Source organism: Sus scrofa, chromosome 16, assembly GCF_054392235.1.
Source record: "Sus scrofa isolate SSC_HxYL_T2T_F1_AM1 chromosome 16, Sscrofa_HxYL_maternal_Yorkshire_Landrace_v2.0, whole genome shotgun sequence".
NCBI classification, from domain to species: domain Eukaryota; kingdom Metazoa; phylum Chordata; class Mammalia; order Artiodactyla; family Suidae; genus Sus; species Sus scrofa.
In genome coordinates this window covers 57,846,162-57,866,648 of record NC_139398.1, presented here as the reverse complement: position 1 = coordinate 57,866,648, position 20,487 = coordinate 57,846,162, and the positions used below count along the sequence as shown (strand labels likewise).

Here is a 20,487-nt window from a genome sequence, read left to right as displayed (position 1 = left end):
TCAGTTAATATGGTCAGTACACACTTCTGCTAGTGATTGATTATGACTAGAGTCAGGAGACACTTTTCTAAGACACTCAGTTGCCTCCTCAAAAGCATGTGGGGTACAAGGCAGTGATGAAAAGGGGAAATGCTTTTACAGCATTGTATTAGACAAACAACAAATTCTGCAACATTAGAACCATATACTCTGGCAGGTGCTTAATATGTGTTTATTAAATAAGTTAGTTAATCCTCTGCTGCAAGAGACATCATTCAAGATACATCTGACAAATAGACTTTTTAAATTACATTAATCAGTCCCTCTATCTCTTTTCATTTTGTTTGATTTTTGGCTGTGTAATCAAAGACTGACTTAAAAATCTTTCACTACATTTGTGTTCCATTGTATTTGACAATTTCTAAGGAGAAGGAATCCCTAGCAATGTCCCTGTTTTTGTGTAGCTAACATTCCAGTCAAGCAATCTGTGAAAAAACTAGCAAGAAAACACATAAAAATATATTTGACAGTAGTAAGTGCTATATTTTCATCATAAATTTTATCTTGAATCAATATAAAAATATAACCCACTTAGTATTTTTTTTTTTTTGGTCTTTTTTTGCCTTTTCTAGGGCGGCTCCTGTGGCATATGGAGGTTCCTAGGCTAGGGGTCGAATCGGAGCTGTAGCCACTGGCCTACACCAGAGCCACAGCAACGCAGGATCCGAGCCGTGTCTGCAACCTACACCACAGCTCACAGCAACGCTGGATCCTTAACCCACTGAGCAAGGCCAGGGATCGAACCTGCGACCTCATGGTTCCTAGTCGGATTTGTTAACCACTGCGCCATGACGGGAACTCCGAATCTGTATCTTGTAATAGCAGAGAACATTCATTCACATTTGTTATTATAAGTGATATCTGAATTTATTTATATCATAAAGTATACAGAGTTTGTTTTATTACTGATTTATTTGGGGGGGTGGGACTAGAACTCTTAAGGAATACATAGATTAAAGTAGCCTGAAAAGGAGATTCTAAATGAAGACATTGGAAATGTAGGAACCAAGAGAAATGCATTTCATCATTTGAAACATGGTCAATAGGTTTAAAAAGCTATGGAGAAATCTAATAAAGTGATGACTAACTCTGACAGCTTGTCATTAACAATGGACTTCCATTTCCAGAAAGTAAAGAATAGGAGGTAAAAATCAATTGCAAATGATGCATATATTTTTATGAGGTCTTCTCCTCTTGCTCACTTCATAGTTAGACACTGTTTATTTCCTTTCTCATTCCCACCATCCAAACTTCTCTTCACACACACAATCACCAAGAGTTGTATTAAGAGGAACCTGGGCATACAATCAGCATTCACTTTCAATAAAATATCTATGACCATATTGATCATCTGAGTTAATTCTGAACACACCACTGTTATTCAATCAGAAAATACAAATCCCTATAGTTACAGATCTGTGCAGCTGTGCCACCTACTCAGGAATTGATTTTCCAAACTCAGATGAAATTACCCCAGGTTATATACACAGCATTCCAGGATTTAAAAAATAATTTTAGAGCCATGGACAGCTCTATGTTCTTGTCTAATACTTTGCTATAGGAACATAGTTTTTGAAGGAAGACTTTTCTTAATCAGACACTTGATATGACTCTTTGACTAGAACCGAAAACTAAACTAAAATTCTCCTGACTGCAAAGTGAAGAAACAGGTCAGTAGTACTTATTTGCTAAGTGGTTCCTCCTTTTAATTGTTTTGATTGTTTTTAAAGGAATGGTAACATTTACTTCCTGGAAATGGCGTAAATATCTAAGATTTCTTTCCTGTGGCCAAGCTAAGGCTGTACAATGAAAGTGACATGGACGAAGATGCAGAAGATTTAAGTTCAGTCCAAATCGTGCCTCTTTCTAATTGAGGGAACCTGGGTACATCACTCAGTTCTCTGTATTTTTGTTCCTTAATTCATCAACTTTAAAGAAGAAATAGCCTCTGCAAGATTGTTAATTGTTAATGAATTAATCAGGATTGTGTGACATACTTGCTTACTGTAAATAGATAAAAGATATTATATATCACTAGGAGAGGAGTATGACATTGCAGACTTAGAGCCAAACAGATCTTTATTCAAATCTCCACTTTACCACTTACCAGTTACGTGAAACTGAGCAAAACCTTTAACCTCTCTGAGACCTTGTTTCTCAAATCTGTAAAACAAAGAAAATACTAGCTAACCTAATATTTGTGAGGATTCATAATCATGTATATAAAATATTTAATAATAGTATCTAATATAAGAAAGATGCTCAATACATATTATGTATTACTGATTTCATTATTACTGCTACAACTAGGAATATCCAATTTTTTGAGTGAGAAAAATCTTTTGTATGAGAAAATATTTTTGTCTACAAACTAGCTGAAGAATGAGAGGAATAAAAATCAAGATATTTTAGGAACAGAAAGTGTCCGCATCCAACCTAATGTCCTGGCTCACTTTCTAGGACATTTCATTTAATTTACCTTTCCTGAATTTTTCACCAGACTCCTCATAACTCATTGGAAAGGACAATGTTATATAACCACTACGGGAGCTGTCACAAATCTTATTAACTCCAAGGATCCCAAAGACCCTTTTCTCCTCCTGATTTTGTTTGGCTATATGCAAATCATGGGAGATTTGGACTTAAAAATTTATACTGAGGTCATTTGTTATTTTGGTTTGGAATTTTTCTCATTACCAACCTAGATATAGTGAAATTTCCAAATGGAACCTTTTAGAGTCATATTATATTCCCAAGAGTCAACCTTCTTTACTGATATGTGGCTTGGTATATTCCATCTGTCTAGATTGCTTTTAGGAAAGAAAGGTGGAAACAGTAAATGTTCACAGTGCTTAGAGTGAACTGCACAAATCAGCACAACAGCCATGGAAAAGGTTCTCTCGTTTGGTGTGAATAAAGCCTATCCTTAATTTCAGCCCATCACACCTGCTTATATCAGATCATCTCAAGTCAAGATCCTCCTCTAACTTTTTCCAAATACCTTATCTCTGAAATCCACAAAAGGGATTGAATCATACCTCTTTATAATTCTAAAATTATAATCATATGTTTCATTCTAAATGTTAGCCTGTATAGATCATTTCAAATTAAATTAATTCTCAAAAGCAAATCTAAATCAGAGATAACCATATGCTCTCATCTCAAACACAGGCACACAAAGTTATTTCTAGGATGTTATTATGTAATCATCAGTGATTCCATTTTTAGGGTGTTTTCTTATATTATACTGACCACAAGAAAATCTAGGTTAGCAAGCATGACATCATATATAATTTCTGGAGAAATTATATCAGTAACACCTGCAGATCATATATAAAAACATCAGGACAGAAGCCAGAAAAGGGTGTTGGAGCACAGCCAAACTCCAGTCTCAGAGGCCACATCTAGCACAAGTGAAGCAGCACTGAACTGAGTTTTCATGTGATGGATGGGCCCCGGAAGACACTGCCATATCATCAGTCATAATCATTGTTATTTGGAGGTGCCTCTTGGCATGATAGTGGAGGCTAGGAGAAAGAGAAGACATTCCCAAGTTACTAAAAAGCTATTAGTATCTCTGCTTGTTAAATTAGTTTACTTTCCTCTTTTTTAATGTTAAACCATGCACCCCAAATATCACAGCTGCTTCTGTACTGACATGAGGAAAGCCTCCTCTAACAAGCAGAGGGAAGAGGCACAGAGGAGTCCTTTGTGAAAGGCAAAGTACAAATAAACAGCCAAGACTGAGAAGACAAAGCATGCAGCCAGGAGGATATGCAGTGCTCAGAAAGAGATGTCTTTATTTGAAAAAAAATATGGCATCCTTGGAGGTGATTTCCTGGCTATATTCAAATAAGAAATGCCCTTCTCTTATAGGCCAAAGATGTATCAAGTTCAGTGTTGCCTTACACAATGGCTCTAAGCACTTTTTTTCTGGAAAGGACCAGTGACCACAATTTAAGTAAAAACAAACAAACAAACAAACAAACAAAAAAACCTAGGTGTAGACTTAGACCTCCTATTCTTTTATAACATATGTAGAATTATCCTAGAAAAGTTCCCTACAGGGAACTGTAGCTGATGGGATGGTTCTTTTATTGCCTGTGCCACATGCCCAATTGAAAGGAATATATATGTTGGAAAGAAGGGGTTCACAGTGCTTTAGCTGATGATTGGTGAGAAAATGGAATATGAAGCAATATAATTCACAGGAAAAAAAGAGAGTAGAAGCCCAGAGTGTTTTGCATTTATCATTATCACAAAACATCAGAAACCAGGGATTAAGATAGAACAATCTCAAATTTCATCATCTCCTCTATGTGTTATTCTGACTTTTACTCTTCCCCAATACAAACCTAAAAAGACCAAGGGGAGCTTCTTGGCCAAGTTTTGGTTGAAAGTCCATAATCAAAGGATAAAGAGAATGTTGAAGAGTCAAAAGCTACTTTTGTCTGGAAATCAAGCCTGTGAATTCTGCTCCTAGCTGGGCCAGAAAGACAGAGTTCAAAGGCCCCACTTCTGTCTAGAGTAGGGAGGCTTGTAAGAGAACCTTTCTTTTCTGAGATGGGTCACAAGAACCTATTTGCCCAGGTTGACATTAAAGACGTAGACATGATCTACCTCCTCTCAATGCTGGTGATCTGCAGAGAAAATGAAAAGGGGAGAAATGTCCCTGAGAAGTTATGACTTCAGAGCAACCCCAGCATGAATCTAGATCTATGATATGCCACATGTGCTATTCCAGGGACCCTGAACTTGGTTTGAAGCAACACAAACAATAAAACCTCAGGTTTCTGACAAATTCACAGGCAAATCCCCTCTAACTATGTCAAAATGAAGTAGAAAGATTGATCAGTCCATAATAATAATTTTTTAAAATAAATGATGTCATAAATACCATCTCAAACAAATAAGCCTTCATTAAATAACGTTATCAATGCTACTGAAGGAGGAAATAATGCCAGAAATAATTACCCAAACTCTTTAAAAGAATGGCATAACACTGATAACAAAACCATATAAGGACAATATGACACTTAAAATTGACAGGTCAATCCATCTCATGAACAGAAATGCACAAATAAATAAACAAGCAAATAAGCAAGCAAAATCTGAAGAGAAGAATACCTTAGTTTATTCTTATTTTTTAGATCCAGGAATATAGGCTTTGTTAAACATTTAAAATCAAAGAACATAAATTACCACATAAGTAGAAAAGGGGGGAAATTATCATCTTAATAAACGCAGATAAAGTGTTTGACTAAATTCTAAGTCTATTTATAAAAAAAAAAATCTTTTAGCAAACTAGGAATAGAAGGCACATCAGAGTTTTCACTGGACTGCTATTGGGTATCAACTCAAAGATGAGTGAGTTCCAACAGTAAGTACAAGTCACTAAGTAAGTAATGGATCTGATGGGCTTAGCTATCATTGGTTGGACTTAGGATGAGTTCTGTGTTTAAATTGGCTTCATGCATTTTCTCATTCTACTTGTATAAGAAGCTAACCAGTGTATATTTGTTTCATGGTGGATGGCAGAAGGCTGAGAAGACAAAACAAAACAAAAACATGCAACCACACATAAAATATTTGCTTACATCACATTCAGTAATATCCCATTGATCAAAAAAAGGTCACATGGCAAAGCCCAACATCAAGAGATAGGAAAATATATTCCACCAACATAGGAAAGCAATGAGTAATCACATGGCAGAGTGTATAAATGTATGATTCTAACATAGAGAGGGAGTAAATAATTAAAAACAATGATCCAACATGGTACAGAAGAAAATTTATTTAATCTGATAAAGGAACTATAGCCAATGTCCTATCTAATGGTAAAAGGTTAGAAGTTTTTCTTTTGGTATTAGGAATATGACAAGGTGTCCTGCTATCTTTGTTTCCTTGCAACACTTATTTTACGAAATGAATTAAGAATTCTTAAAAGGACATAAAAATGTGAAGAAGAAAAACTGTCATTTTTTACTGATGAAAGGATAAAGCATATAGGAAATCCAAAATCATCTATGTAAATCTTAAAATAATAGAGGAATGTAGCAAGGTCACTGGATACAAAGTTCAATATACAAGAGTCAGTTTTTTTTTTCTGTATCCCAGCAACTGTTAGAAACAAAAAAAAATTTTAAGGAATTAATTTCTCATAGCAGGAAAAATATCAATTGAGAACCAAGGAGTAAATGTTATTAAAGGAGTACAAGATCTCTAGATGAGAAATTATAAAACTTTACTGGCAAATATTAAGACCTAAGTAAACAAGAGACCTATCATGCTCATAACTTGGAACATATTGAAATTCCAAAAGATTTGGCATTCTTCCAAAATTAACTAATAAATGCAATGTAATCACAATAAAAATTCAAGTGAGCTTATGTGTGTGTGCATGTGCTTATTACTTTTTTAACTTGATGACTTACTTAAACTTATTTAGAAATGCAGATAACATGAAAACACCAAGAATAACAATGTTACTCTTGAAGAAAAAAGAGCAATATGGGAGCACATGTTTTACTGGATATTGAAAAATATTACAAAGCTGTAACAATAAAGACATTGTGGTACTGGCATAGAAATAGGAAAATAGATGATGGTACAAAATAAAGAGCCCAGGAAAAGATCTGTGAAATAAATGTATGCTAGATTTATGAGAGAATTGGCACCAACAATCCGTGGGACAAGATAAACTTCTTAATAAACAGTTCCAGGAGAAATACCTGTTTGAAAAGGTATTTAAATTGAACATCTACCTCATTCCATATACAAAGATCAATGTCATCTGGGTAAAAAAGATAAATATGGAAGTGAAATCTATAAAACTATTACAAGAAAATATGAGAAATATCTTTCAGCCTTGATGGTCAATAAGATTCTTTTTTATGTAACATTGTCATTAAGTTATAAATAACATACCATAAAAATCATTCATTTAAATTGTACCAGTCAGTGACTTTCAGTATATTTACAGAGTTGTCCAACCACCACCACTATCCAATTTTAGAATATTTTCAACTCCTACTCTGCCAAATTCACTTTAACTTTTAACCATTACTCCTCTTCCCACCTTCTGGCAACCAAGAGTCTACTTTCTGTCTCTGTAAATATGACTATTCTGAACAGCTCATTTAAAAGGAGTCATACAATATCTTGGCATTTGTGACTGTTTTCTTTCACTTGGTAAAATGTTTTTAAGATTCATTCACATTGAAGCAAGCATATACCAGTAATTCATTCCTTGTTATAAATGAATAATACTCCATGGAATAGATAAATGACATTTTGTTTATTCATTCATCAACTGATGGACATTTGAGTTGTCTCTATCTTTTGGCTATTATGATGAATAATACTTACATAATGAACATTTATGTAAAAAATTTTATGTTGTCCTGTTTTCATTTCTCTTGTGTCTTCATTACATAGAAATGGAACTGTTGTATTATATGATCTTACCATATTTAATATTTGGAAGAACTGCCCAACTGTTTTCAATAGTGGCTACCACCATTTTACAACCCACCAACAACATATGAGGGCTTCATTTTCTCCACAAACCTGTCAACACTGGATACTGTCTGTCTTTTTATTTTAGTCATCTTAGTAATTGTGAAGTGGTATCCCATTGTGGTTTTGCCTTGCAGTTTCCTAATGATCAATATTGATTATATTTTCATGTTGAGCTTATTGGCCATTTGTATATCTTCTTTGGACAAATGTCTTATTCAAATTTATTAAACATTTTAATTGGCTTGTCTTTTTATTGTTAACTTGCAAGAATCTTTTATGCATTCTGTATATAAGGTTTTTGTCAAATGTATAATTTTCAAATATTTTCTCCCATTCTGTGGATTGTGTTTCCACTTTCATGATGATTTCATTTGAATCACAAAAGTTTTTAAATGAAAGAAGTTTAATTTATATTTTTTCATTTGTGCTTTTGGTATTGTATCTAAGAAACCAATGCCTAATCTAAGTCCATAAAGATGTACTGTAAGGCTTTCTTCTGAGAGTTTCATAATTTTAGCTCTTTCACTATGATCTTTTAGCTCATTTTTATGTATGTTGTGAGACAGAGATTCAAATTCATTCCTTTGAATATGGAAATCCAGTTTCCTGGCAAGATCTGATGAAAAGACAGTTCTTTCCTCATTAATTGGTCTTGGCACCCTAATTGGTCAGCTGAAAATCAACTGACCAAAAATGTAAAGATATATTTCTACACTCTCAATTCTATTCCAATTATTGATATATCTATTCTTATAGTAGTACTGTGCTATCTCAATTATTATAGCTTTACAGTAAGTGTTGAATTGGGAAGTGTAATATCTCCGACTATGTTCTTTTTCAAGACTGGCTATTTTTATTCCTTATAAATCCATATGAATTTTATAATTACTGCAAAAAAAAAAAACCCTAGATTTTGATAGGGATTACACTGACTCTATAGGTCAGTTTATAAAGTATTTCCATCTTAACAATATTAAGTCTTTCAGTCTTAATGTCTTTCCATTTATTCATGTCTTATTTAACTTACTTTAATAAAGTCTTGTCCTTCTTTTGTTAAAGCTACTCTTAAGAATTTTATTTTTATTTTTTGGTTTACAACCTATGTTTTCTTCACTTATAACATTTTTTTATTTTATGCTCAGATTGTTCATCAGTAGTGTTAGGAAAAATTGTTTTATATATCAATCTTGTATCCTGCAACTTCGCTGAACTTGCTAATACATTCTGTTAGGTTTTTAGTACATTCTTTAGGATTTTCCTATATACAAGATCATCTCATTTGTTAATAAAAATAACTTTACTTCTTTATTTTCAATCTACATGTATTTCACTTCTTTCTCTTGCCTAATTTCCCCAGCTAGAACCTCCAATATTGAATAGAAGTATCAAGAGGAGACACCCTTGTCTTATTACCAGTCTTAAGAAGAAAGCAATCAGTCTTTAAATATTAAGTACGATGTTAGTCATGGGTTTTTATAGGTGTTCTGTACTAAGGTGAGGAGTTTTTCTTTTATTTTTAGTTTGTTAAGGATCTATGGAAGAAAATTTAAGTAGATATAAATTTCAGAAGAGTGGAAGATTGATCAGTTTGGTCACATTAAAATGAAAACTTCTGTTCATTGAAATGTATCACAAAAAGAGTGAAAAGTCATGGAGTTGAAGATATTTGAAACATATATTAACTAAAACATGGCTATTTTATAAATAAGCAAAAAAGATCTTTTAGGTATGTCTTTTAGTAAATACATATGAGTAAAATTGCTAAATCATAGTGTTTACATTACAGGAGTCACATTATAAAATGCACAAAGAGTACACTGAAAAATATAAAACCTTAATGAAAGAAACTGAAAGAGATACAAATAAATGTAAAGATATTCCATGTTCATGGAGTGACAGAATTAATATTGTTAAAATGTCCATCCTACCCAAAGCAATCTATAGATTCAGTGCAATCCTTATCAAAATCCTAATGGTGTTTTCATAGGAATAGAATAAACAATCCTAAAATGTATATGGAACTCTAAAAGACCACTACTAGCTAAAGCAAACTTGAGAAAGAAAAAGCTGGAGGCATCATGCTTCCTGATTTTGAACTATATTACAAAGACATAGTAATCAAAACAGTAAGGTATTAGCAGAAAAACAGACATATAAATCAACGGAATAGAATAGAGAGCCCCCAAATAAGCCCATAAGGTCAATTAATTTATAACAAAGAAACTAAGAGTGTACAATGGGGAAATAACTGTCTTTCTAATAAATGGTGTTGGAAAACCTGACAGCAACGTGCAAAAGAATGAAACTGGACCAATATCTCACACCATACACAAAAGTAACTCAAAATGGAATAAGGAAATTCTTGAATGTAGACCTAAAACCATAAAACTCCTAGAAGAAAACATAGGTTGTAAACCACTTGACAGGTCTTGATGATGATTTTTTGAATCTGATACCAAAAGCAAAAGCAACAAAAAACAAAAAAAGTAACAAGTAAGACTATATAAAATGGAAAAGATTCTGCACAGAAAAAGAAACCATTCACAAAATGAAAAGGCAAATTATAGAATGGGAGAAAATATTTGTAAATTATATATCTGATAAGGGATTAATATTCAAAATACAAAACTTATTAAAATAAATTCAAATCAAAACTGCAATGAGGTATCACCTCACACTGGTCAGAATGGCTATTATTAATAAGTCTACAAATAACAAATGCTGAAAATGGTGTAGAAGAAAAGAGAACCCTCTTACACTATCGGTGGGAATGTAAATGGGTAAAACCACTATGGAAAACAATATGGAGGTATCTCAGAAAACTAAATATAGAACTACCACATGATCCAGCAATCCCACTCTGGGCATATATCCAGACAAAACTTTCATTCAAAAAGATACATAAAGCCCTATGTTCATTGCATCACTCTTCACAAGACATGGAAACAAACTAAATGTCCATTGATAGATGAATGGATTTAAGAAGATATGGAACATATACACAATGGAATATTACTCAGCTTTTAAAACAAACAAAATAATGCTATTTGCAGCAACATGGATGGAACTAGAGATTCTCATACTAAATAAAGGAAATGAGAAAAAGACAAATACCATATGATATATCACGTATATGTGCAATCCAAAAATGGCACAAATGAACCTATCTACAAAACAAAAACAAACTCATGGACATAGAGAAGAGACCTATGGTTGCCAACGGGGAGGGGGAAGGCGTGGGATGGACTGGGAGTTTGGGGTTAGTAGATGCAAACACTGCATTTGGAGTAGATAATCAATGAGGTCCTACTGTATAGCACAGGGAACTATATCAAAACACTTGTGATAGAACATGATGGAAAATATCATGAGAAGAATAATGTATATATGTGTGTAACTGGGCCACTTCACTGTCCAGCAGAAATTGGAAGAAAACTGTAAATCAACCATAATAAAAAAATTTTTTAAACCTCATATAACTTAATAGAAAAAAACAACATTAAATAATCTGATTTTGAAATAGGCAGAAGATCTGAATAGATATTTTTTTCCAAGAAGATATACAAATGAGCAACAAATATATGAAAAGATGTTCAACATCACAAATTATCAGAGAACTGCCAATAAAAACTACAATGAGCTATCACCTCATTCCTTACAAAGGCAACAAAATCAAAAACACCACAAGTCACAAGTGTTAGTGAGAATATGAAGTAAAGAGAACCCTTGTGCACAGTTGATGAGACTGTAAATTGGTGTAGCCACTATGGTAAACTAGAGGTTCCGTAAGAAATTAAAAATAGAACTTCCAGATGCTCCAGTACTTCCACTTCTGGGTATTCATTTTATCCAAAAACAGAAACAATAATTCAAAAAGATATATGCACCCCCATGTTCACTGCAGAATTATTTTCAAGATCAAAGATATGGAAACAATCTAAGTGTCCATCAACAGATGAATGAAGAAAATGTGTTATATATACAAAAGAATATTATTCAGACATAAAAAGAATGAAGTTGCCAACTTATACAACTCAACAGCAAAAAAACCAACAACCTAATTGAAAAATGGGCAGAAGACCTGAATAGACATTTCTCCAAAGAAGATATACAGAAGGCCAACAAGCATATGAAAAAATGCTCAATATCACTGATTATTAGAGAAATGAAAATCAAAACTACTATGAGGTATCACCTCACACCTGTCAGGATGGCCACCATTAATAAGTCCACAAATAAAAAATGCTGGAGAGGGTGTAAAGAAAAGGAAACCCTCCTACACTGTTGGTGGGAATGTAAATTGGTACAACCACTATGGAGAACAGTATGGAGGTACCTCAGAAAACTAAATGTAGAACTACCATATGACCCAGCAGCCACACTCTTGGTCATATATCCAGACAAAACCTTCCTTGAAAAAGACACATGCACCTGCATGTTCATGGCAGCACTGTTCACAATAGCCAAGACATGGAAACAACTGAAATGTCCATCAACAGATGAATGGATTAGGAAGATGTTGTATATATACACAACAGAATACTACTCAGCCATAAAAGGAACAAAACAATGCCATTTGCAGCAACATGGATGCAACTAGAGACTCTCATACTAAGTGAAGTAAGTCAGGAAGAGAAAGACAAATACCATATGATATCACTTGTATCTGGAATCTAATATTCAACACAAATGAACCTTTCCACAGAAAAGAAACTCAGGGACTTGGAAAATAGTCTTATGGTTTCCAAGGGGGAAGGGAAGGAGTAGGATGGACTGGGAATCTGGGGTTAATAGATGCAAACTATTGCATTTGGAATGGATAAGCAATGAGATCCTGCTGTTATAGCACTGGGAACTATAACTAGTCACTTGTGATGGAGCGTAGTGTAGGATAATGTGAGAAAAATAATGTAAATATATGTATGTGTGACTGAGTCACTTTGCTGTACAGTAGAAAACTGATAGAACACTATAAACCCACTATAATGGAAAAAATAAAAATCATTAAAAAAAGAATTTGCAATTTGGGACAACATAGATGGACTTTGAGGGCATTAGGCTAAGTAAAATGTTAGAGAAAGACAAATACTATAAATCTTAAAAGGTTTCATCAAAAAAAGTGTCTAACCATACACTTTGAAATGTACACAAATATTGAATCATTGTATTGTACACATGAAACTAATGCAATGATACATGTCAATTATACCTCAATCAAAAATATGCTTATAATAATATTGTTCATAATTACAAATTTTGAAAGAACCTACAAGCCCAGCGTTATTTAATTTTATTCCTTCCTTTCTTTTTTTTTTTTTTTTTTCTGCCTTTTTAGGGCTGCACCCACGGCATATGGAAGTTCCCAGGCTAGGGGCTGAATTGAAGCTATAGCTGCCTGTCTATAACAGAGCCAAGCAATGCAGGATCTGAGCTATGCCTGTGACAACAATGCCAGATCCCTAACCCACTGAGCAAAACCAGGGATCGAACCTGAGTCCTCATGGATGCTAGTCAGATTCGTTTGCACTGAGCTACGACAGGAGCTTCATTTTTTTTTTTCACAAGTCTATTACTAGCTAACTGGATATATAAAATGTTTCACGTACTCACAATGGGGTGCTACATCAAAATATATTTTAATACACTGCAAATGTGTACATAACTTGACAAATGTGTGTACAGGAGGAAAACAAGTAATAAAATAATGATTACAGTATTATTCAATTTACATACAATTTAAGAACAGGCAACATTAATCTAATTTTAATAATATGTACATGGGTGGTTAAAAAAATAGAGAGACAGAAAGAAAAAGAGTACTATAGAATTCAGGGTCATAGTAACCTTAAGATGTTATAAGTCACTTTATGAAGATATAGTGGGAGTTCCTGTCGTGGCGCAGTGGTTAACGAATCCGACTAGGAACCATGAGGTTGTGGGTTCGGTCCCTGCCCTTGCTCAGTGGGTTAACGATCCGGCGTTGCCGTGAGCTGTGGTGTAGGTTGCAGACGCGGCTCGGATCCTGCGTTGCTGTGGCTCTGGCGTAGGCCGGTGGCTACAGCTCCGATTCAACCCCTAGCCTGGGAACCTCCATATGCCGCGGGAGCGGCCCAAGAAATAGCAACAACAACAACAACAACAACAAGGAAAAAAGACAAAAAAAAAAAAAAAAAAAAAAAAAAAGATATAGAAGCTGGAGTAGTAAAGGATGTAAGGAAAATTGCCTGGTTTCAGCAACATTCTGGTTCATGACTTGATGGCGTTATATAAGTATTTATTTTAGAGACAAATGTTAAAAAGTGTATAGACAAATGCATGCATAATCTTACTTAATTTTATGCATATCACGTCTTATAATAAAGATGTTTAAACCAATAAAGAAATTCATTGACTTATGATTAGTTTACACCTACCTCTGATTTTGCTAAACCTGCCTTTTAAGAGAGAGATATTTGCAAAAACTAAAGTGTTTTCAGATGATTACAATATACTGAAACTCAACATGGAAAACAAATCAAACCTAGCTGTTCTGTTTGACATGGGGTGCAAGGCCTGGATCATGGTTCACTCACATCTTCCCCGTGGACATCCCTTTCCTCAACCCAGGAACTTGCTCATGAAATCATCGATCTTCAGGGCATCAACAGTTTGGAAACCACTATTAACACCTCTTAGGGCAGAAAAAAACCTTGGATATCATCTAACTTAAGCCCCACATTTTACAGAGGCGGCTTGATGACATGCCCAAGATCATCCGGCTGGTTAATGGCAGAGTTGGCTTAAAACCCAGATTTTATTTCTATCAGTGTATTTATTTTCATGGCTTGGTTTTTCAATGAAGTATCATGGAGAATCACTCATCTGTAGTTTCAAATATGTCTTTCATAATTTTTCTTATGAAAACTAGTTCTATTAGCAAAGCATAAACAATAAACCAAAGCAAAAACTGCCATTCTGTGGGGATATATGTGTGTGTACTAATAAATGTAAATCTATACCATGTATCATACTATATATAGCATATACATATCAAACATATAGTATACATATATCAAATACATACTAATAAATGTTATAATGCATATTTATATATATATCTATTAAAAAAAAGTAAGGCCACTATATGAAATTAAAATCAGTTGGGCTAATTTAACCTCAGTGAGAAAAGCAGGCAAGGGGAATTATTTACTACAGGGTGGGCAAAAATCAGTTGTGTTTGTTCTCCACAAAACAAGCCAAGATGAAATGCGTTAAACAGAGCAGGATAAGGGAGTTCTCATCATGGCTCAGCAGCAACAAACCTGCAGGTTAGATCCCTGGCCTCGCTCAGTGGGTTAAAGATCCCGGAGTTGTTGTGAGCTGTGTAGGTCGCAGAAGTGGCTCAGATCCCACATTGCTGTGGTTGTGGTATAGGCCAGCAGCTACCACTCCGATTCGAGCCCTAGTTTGGGAACCTCCATATGCTGCAGTGGTACAATTAATTAAAATTTTCAAAAAGGTAAATATTTCTAATTAATAAAAAAACAGAGAAGGGTAAGAGATTTAAAACATTACAATAAGAATTTCCTTGTATACTATGAGTGTTAAATGTAGAAGTAAAATGTATTACTCCTTTTAAGGAAAATATTCTAAAATTCTTTTTTTCTGATAGCATGTAAATAAAAGGAGAGCTTTCCATGGGACTTTCATAATAACAGAAACGATTAAACACTTTCTTCAGTGACATTTTATGCCTAACAATGTAAGAATCAGGCTGTCGTGAAGATATGGCCATAGTGCCAACCAACCGCATCCTTTCCCAGCCTTGTGTGGCAGCCAACGCAGTGCACTCCCCATGTCTGCCTTCAAGAAGGAACTTGCCAGTCAGCTGTGATCAGCAACATTGGAGCCAAGGTTGTGCTCCTCCTGGGCAGTCTCTAGCCAGCGTCTCAGCTCAGCAGAGGTACCAGGGCATCATTTCCAACAACGTGGGATGCCTCTGTGCCACAGCACCCAGTAGACTGGTCAAGAATCTGTAGACTACAGTGTAGTATGAAATTCCTCCCACCTAACCCTCCTTTCCTCCCCTTCTCCTTCTAGAGGTAGCAGACCTACACCAGGATCTAAAAGTTTTCCTTGCTTAATCTTCCTCCTTCATGCTTTTATTTTCGTGAACATTACCCCCAGTAAATGTCTCCACTCTGAATCCCATCTTTGTAGCCCAGGGGACTCGACTGACCCTGAGGGTCAAGAAGCTGTGATCGCTTCCGTCTGTGCTCTTTCCTAAGGATAACATAATGTGTAGACACAGACAAGAAGAAAGCCATTTTATTTCATCACACTCTATGCAGTTCAGAAAGAAACAAAATATTTTTGATACTAGTCTAGTGTTTACTCCCCAAATTGTTCCTTCCCAGAAAATTTTTGAAAGGGCTCCTTTTCACACCATTCCATAAACACTCTCTCTTTTCTTTATAAAATTTAGAGAAAAAAGAAAGAATAAGGAAAAGAGGACTGATAATTTCTCTCACCTTTCATCACAGGTTGGGAAGAAGAAACAATAGGGTGGGATTGGGTGAAATGGCTCTTGGGGAGGGGTGTTGAGGACCTCAGGATGGCTCATGCTGACCTTCTGGTCCTGACAGTCCCCATGTATCCAGCTGTCTCTCCCTGTGTAATTCCACTCTTACATTGTCCTTCTGAGACCCTCCTTACACTAGAGAAACAGCAGAGAAGCCCTATTGCTGAGATAATTTAGACTCATTGATGCCTTTCGTTTCTTAGGTCACATTCCTCTTTGTCCTAAATGCTGTCCTTGATAATGATAACATGAGTTAGATTTCCCTTGCAGCAGAATCCCACCCCCAACAGGCATCTTTCTGGCTCCTGATCTTTGGTATACTTGTTTGTTTCCTTGCCTCTCCACTCTCCCTCTAAGTGTGATTGTCCTTCTGGTCCACTGTTTTGGAGCTTTAATATGTGCCACACCCCCTTGGTCTATGGCATAATGTTGACAGGCAGTCTCTGAGGTTAAAATCTGACAAATGAATAGTCATTCACTTCTACGTACTTGGCCACACAATAATCAGGTTAGAATGAGCACTGACAAATCATTTCAACTTCTAAGACCCGATTCAAACCCTATCACTTCCTTCCAATAATCCAATTCTTGCTCCACAGAACCTACTCTGTTTTGAACAGAGTTTATTTTTGGCTCCACTAACTTGCCGGTCTCAACTTTATTTTTTTTTCACTTCTGGGCATAGGAAATCCTTAAGTTTTAAGGTTTAAGATCCGAGGAGCTGTGGGTTTGAATGCTTATGACCTACTCACTCATGGTTCCTCTTAGTTCTACTTATAGATATGTAAAACTCAAACTTGGCCCTAATTGTTGCTTTTTCTCTGGTGCCATCAGAACTGGTAAAAGGGACCCTCCGGAGAAAAACAACGCAATAGTTATATACTTTTTGTTTCCAAAAAATATTTAGGAATTCTCTATTCTTCTGGATCTTTGAAACTTCTTAGACCCTTACCCCACAGCATATCATACCCCCCCCACACACACAAAACTAGAGCACTCTTCTCTACTCTCAAAGCTCCCTACAGAACACACCTCTATGACTCACAGTGTCTTCTCTCTTCTACATGAAATATAATATCTTTTACGGTGATTACACTGATCTTGTTGTCTTATGCATCTTTATACCCAAGTACCTATCTTGTCAGAAGAATCAAGGCAGGAATAAAATAATTCGAGGAGAAAGGAAGAAAGGCAGGGACTAAACGAATCTAGGGTCCATTCAAGTTTAAGATATACCTACACAAGTAAACATGGACAAGTAATTTGTTTCCAAACCTCAGTTTTCTCAAGTGTTAAAAGGAAATGTAATGAATTTAGAATATTTATTTTCCAGTGCATGTAAATCTACATGAAATCTACGTTTGGAATTGCTAAGTCAGTACACAGTATGTGTTCACCCAAAACAAGCTAACCCTTCCACATTTCAAAAAAGGAAACATTAAATATCAATTTGTGTTAAAACCAATTTGGTTTCAAAGGTTCATGTTGTGAGATTAATGTTCTACAATCAAATTCCATTTAATTCCCATCCTTACCCTTAAGCCACTTTTCTCAGCTGCACACTTTTATCAATATAATATATGTTTTCACTTATGTTCACCGTGACAGCCTGAGTTTTCTCATCTATTCATTCAGGTTGACTTAAAATACATCCAGATATTTTTTGGATGAAGCAACTCACTGACATTATAAAGTAAAATCTTCCAGAAAGAAATTGTTAAGACTTGTGTATGTGACCTATTTGTTGAATTCTATGCAAGGTATGCCAGGAAGAATCGTTTCTTCTCCCTGTAGATTACATCGAATATATATTGCCAGCACACAGACACACTAAGCCACCATTCAGTAGGTTGACTCACTTGAATTTATAGTTATGATAAAGTCATTTGGAAAAACAAACTCAAGCTGTTAACCAGTGAGAACTAATCCCAGATTCAAAATCCAGTCCATGACTGGGGCTGTACCACTGTGGCCGTGAACGTTCAGTCTTATAAATGTTCCCCCAAAGGCTTGGATGACAAGGCTGATGGAAAGAAAGGAGGAATGCTGGGCCTACAACATTACTCACCAAATGTGGTCACTAAAGAGAACAAGCAATTCTGTCCAGGACCCAGAGTCTTTGGCAGCCCTCAAGGCAGCTTCTGCCTTTGGTGGCAAAACAAAGATTTTTTTTCATTGTTTTTTGAAAGGGGATGAGTATAATAATTTTTTAGCATTGGCTCCTTTGTGTTACAGACAGTCTGTTAGCACACATTTTCAGATTCACTTTAAAAAGGAAACAAAATAGAAGTGTGGATGCATGTTAATTACCCAAAAAACATGGTGCACCAGATGGCCACCAAGGTCTGCTTCTGTCTAGTAGGTAAATAATGCTTCCCAATCCCTTTGTCCCCTCTGAAAACCAAATTTTGAATAATTTTCCCTCCAATTACTGCCAATGCAGGATGTAACCAAGGGCAACAAGAAAGACACATTTACAAGTGGACCAGAACAGGTAAAGGCAAGCATTTTTTCCCCCTTGCTAAATTCTGCAGAGTTTACTGGGTCCAGAAGAAGTCAAGAAAAACTCTTACAGTGCCAAAAAGCATAGAGTTGGGCCTTTACTCAAACACCAAAGTAAACACATTTATTTTCCCAAACATGCGTAATGTTTCAGGCCTTGTCTGCCTCTTTGACATAAGGGTGACAATTTTGACTTCAAGGTACCCCTTGCTGGGCTGTGTAATGAGCCTACTTGTATTACTTATGGAAGATTTTAAACTTTATAAAATCAGTATATACAGTCATGATCTATTATAAGAAAAACAAAACTTGCACTTTTAAACTGTGTTTCTGCTGAGTTGGGTGTACATCATAAATTCTGCATGACATTTCATTTACTACATATCACCTCAGTGTGCTCCATGGTAGAAAGCATTACTTTCCAAAATACATCTGTAATCTTAAGGGGCAGGGCAGTAGATTTGTGATACTGAGCTGTGTCTTTCCTTCTCTGGTGTCCCTTCCTTTCTCCCTCATCAAGTAGATAATTACCTTTGCATTCATATTTCTACAAATGAAGGATGTGTCAGATTGGAGAGTAGAAAGAATGTGCAAGTCTTTGGTTTTTATACTTTAAAAAAAAAAAAAAACAAAGATCGTAGAAGAACTTAGTGGCTTCAGATATAAACCAAATAATTTGGAAAAGATGAGAAGAAAGCGCAGGTTCCCTGTCTTAGGGAAGGAGTCCCATGCAATTACAGGAGACATCAGACAAGACGGAACCAAGCACATAAGAACCATGGCCTCCCAGTCAGACTAGTGATGGTGGATGACCAGGACCAGCCCAGAGCACAGACATTGCAACCACTCCTTGGGCATTTAAGGACAAATGCCCCTCCTTCCCAAGTTTTGGTATTATGTATGTTTCACAGACTTACATACAGTCCCAGGAAAAAGAGAGGGAGAAGACATGAGAGATCCTCAAATTGAAAATGTTTTTACCCTTCCTGGAAGCATAAGGTCTCAAAATAAAAATCTGGTTGGGTTTGAGGAAAATAAAAAATTCATTTTCCTGAATTTTCTGATTGAGAGCCATACCTGTAACATTTATAAAGACAATTGTGAAGTTTGGAAGAAGGCAAGTAAACAGAGCAGAAAGACATTTTTAAATAAACATAGGTCAGATAAAAATAAAAAGATTCTACTGAAGGAATTCTCATGTTTAAAAATTACAGTTGCTCCTAAAAGTGTAATTCAAAAAGATCCATGCACCCCTATGTTCACTGCAGCACTATTCATAATAGCCAAGACATGGAAACAACCTAAACGTCCACCTATAGAAGACTACATTAAGAAGATGTGGGAGTTCCTGTCATGGCGCAGCAGAAACAAATCTGACTAGAAAGCATGAGGTTGTGGGTTCGATCCCTGGCCTTGTTTAGTGGGTTAAGGATCTGGTGTTGCCATGAGCTCTGGTGTAGGTCACAGACATGGCTCAGATCTGGTGTTGCCGTGCCTGTGGTGTAACTCTGATTAGACCCCCAGCCTGGGAACCTCCACATGCCATGGGTGTGGCCCTAAAAAAAAAAAAAAAAAAAGCAAAGAAAATGTGGTACATGTATATACAATGGAATACTACTCAGCCATAAAAGAACAAAATAATGTCATTTACAGCAACAAATGGATGCAACTAGATATTTTCATACTAAGTAAAGTAAATCACAAAGAGAAAAATACCATATGATATCACTTATATGTGGAATCTAAAGTGTGGCACAGGTGAACCTATCTACAAAACAGATACAGACTCACAGACATGGAGAGCAGACTTGTGGTTTTGGAGGGGGAAGGGAGGTAGTGGGATGGACTGGGAGTTTGGGGTTGGT

The 20,487-nt window shown here is 35.6% G+C and overlaps 1 protein-coding gene across 3 annotated transcripts in view; it reads right to left on the bottom strand.

The window, feature by feature from the left end:
- Window positions 1–20,487, bottom strand: part of LOC146395592 (uncharacterized) — a 795,612-nt gene that overhangs the window by 431,482 nt on the left and 343,643 nt on the right. The window contains exon 3 of one of the 3 annotated variants that reach the window (XR_014831461.1): window positions 2,147–2,202. The exons of the other annotated variants lie outside the window; for them this stretch is intronic. The gene's annotated coding sequence lies outside the window, so the exon portion shown is untranslated. The remainder of the gene's footprint in view (window positions 1–2,146; window positions 2,203–20,487) is intronic. 3 annotated transcript variants of the gene reach the window in all.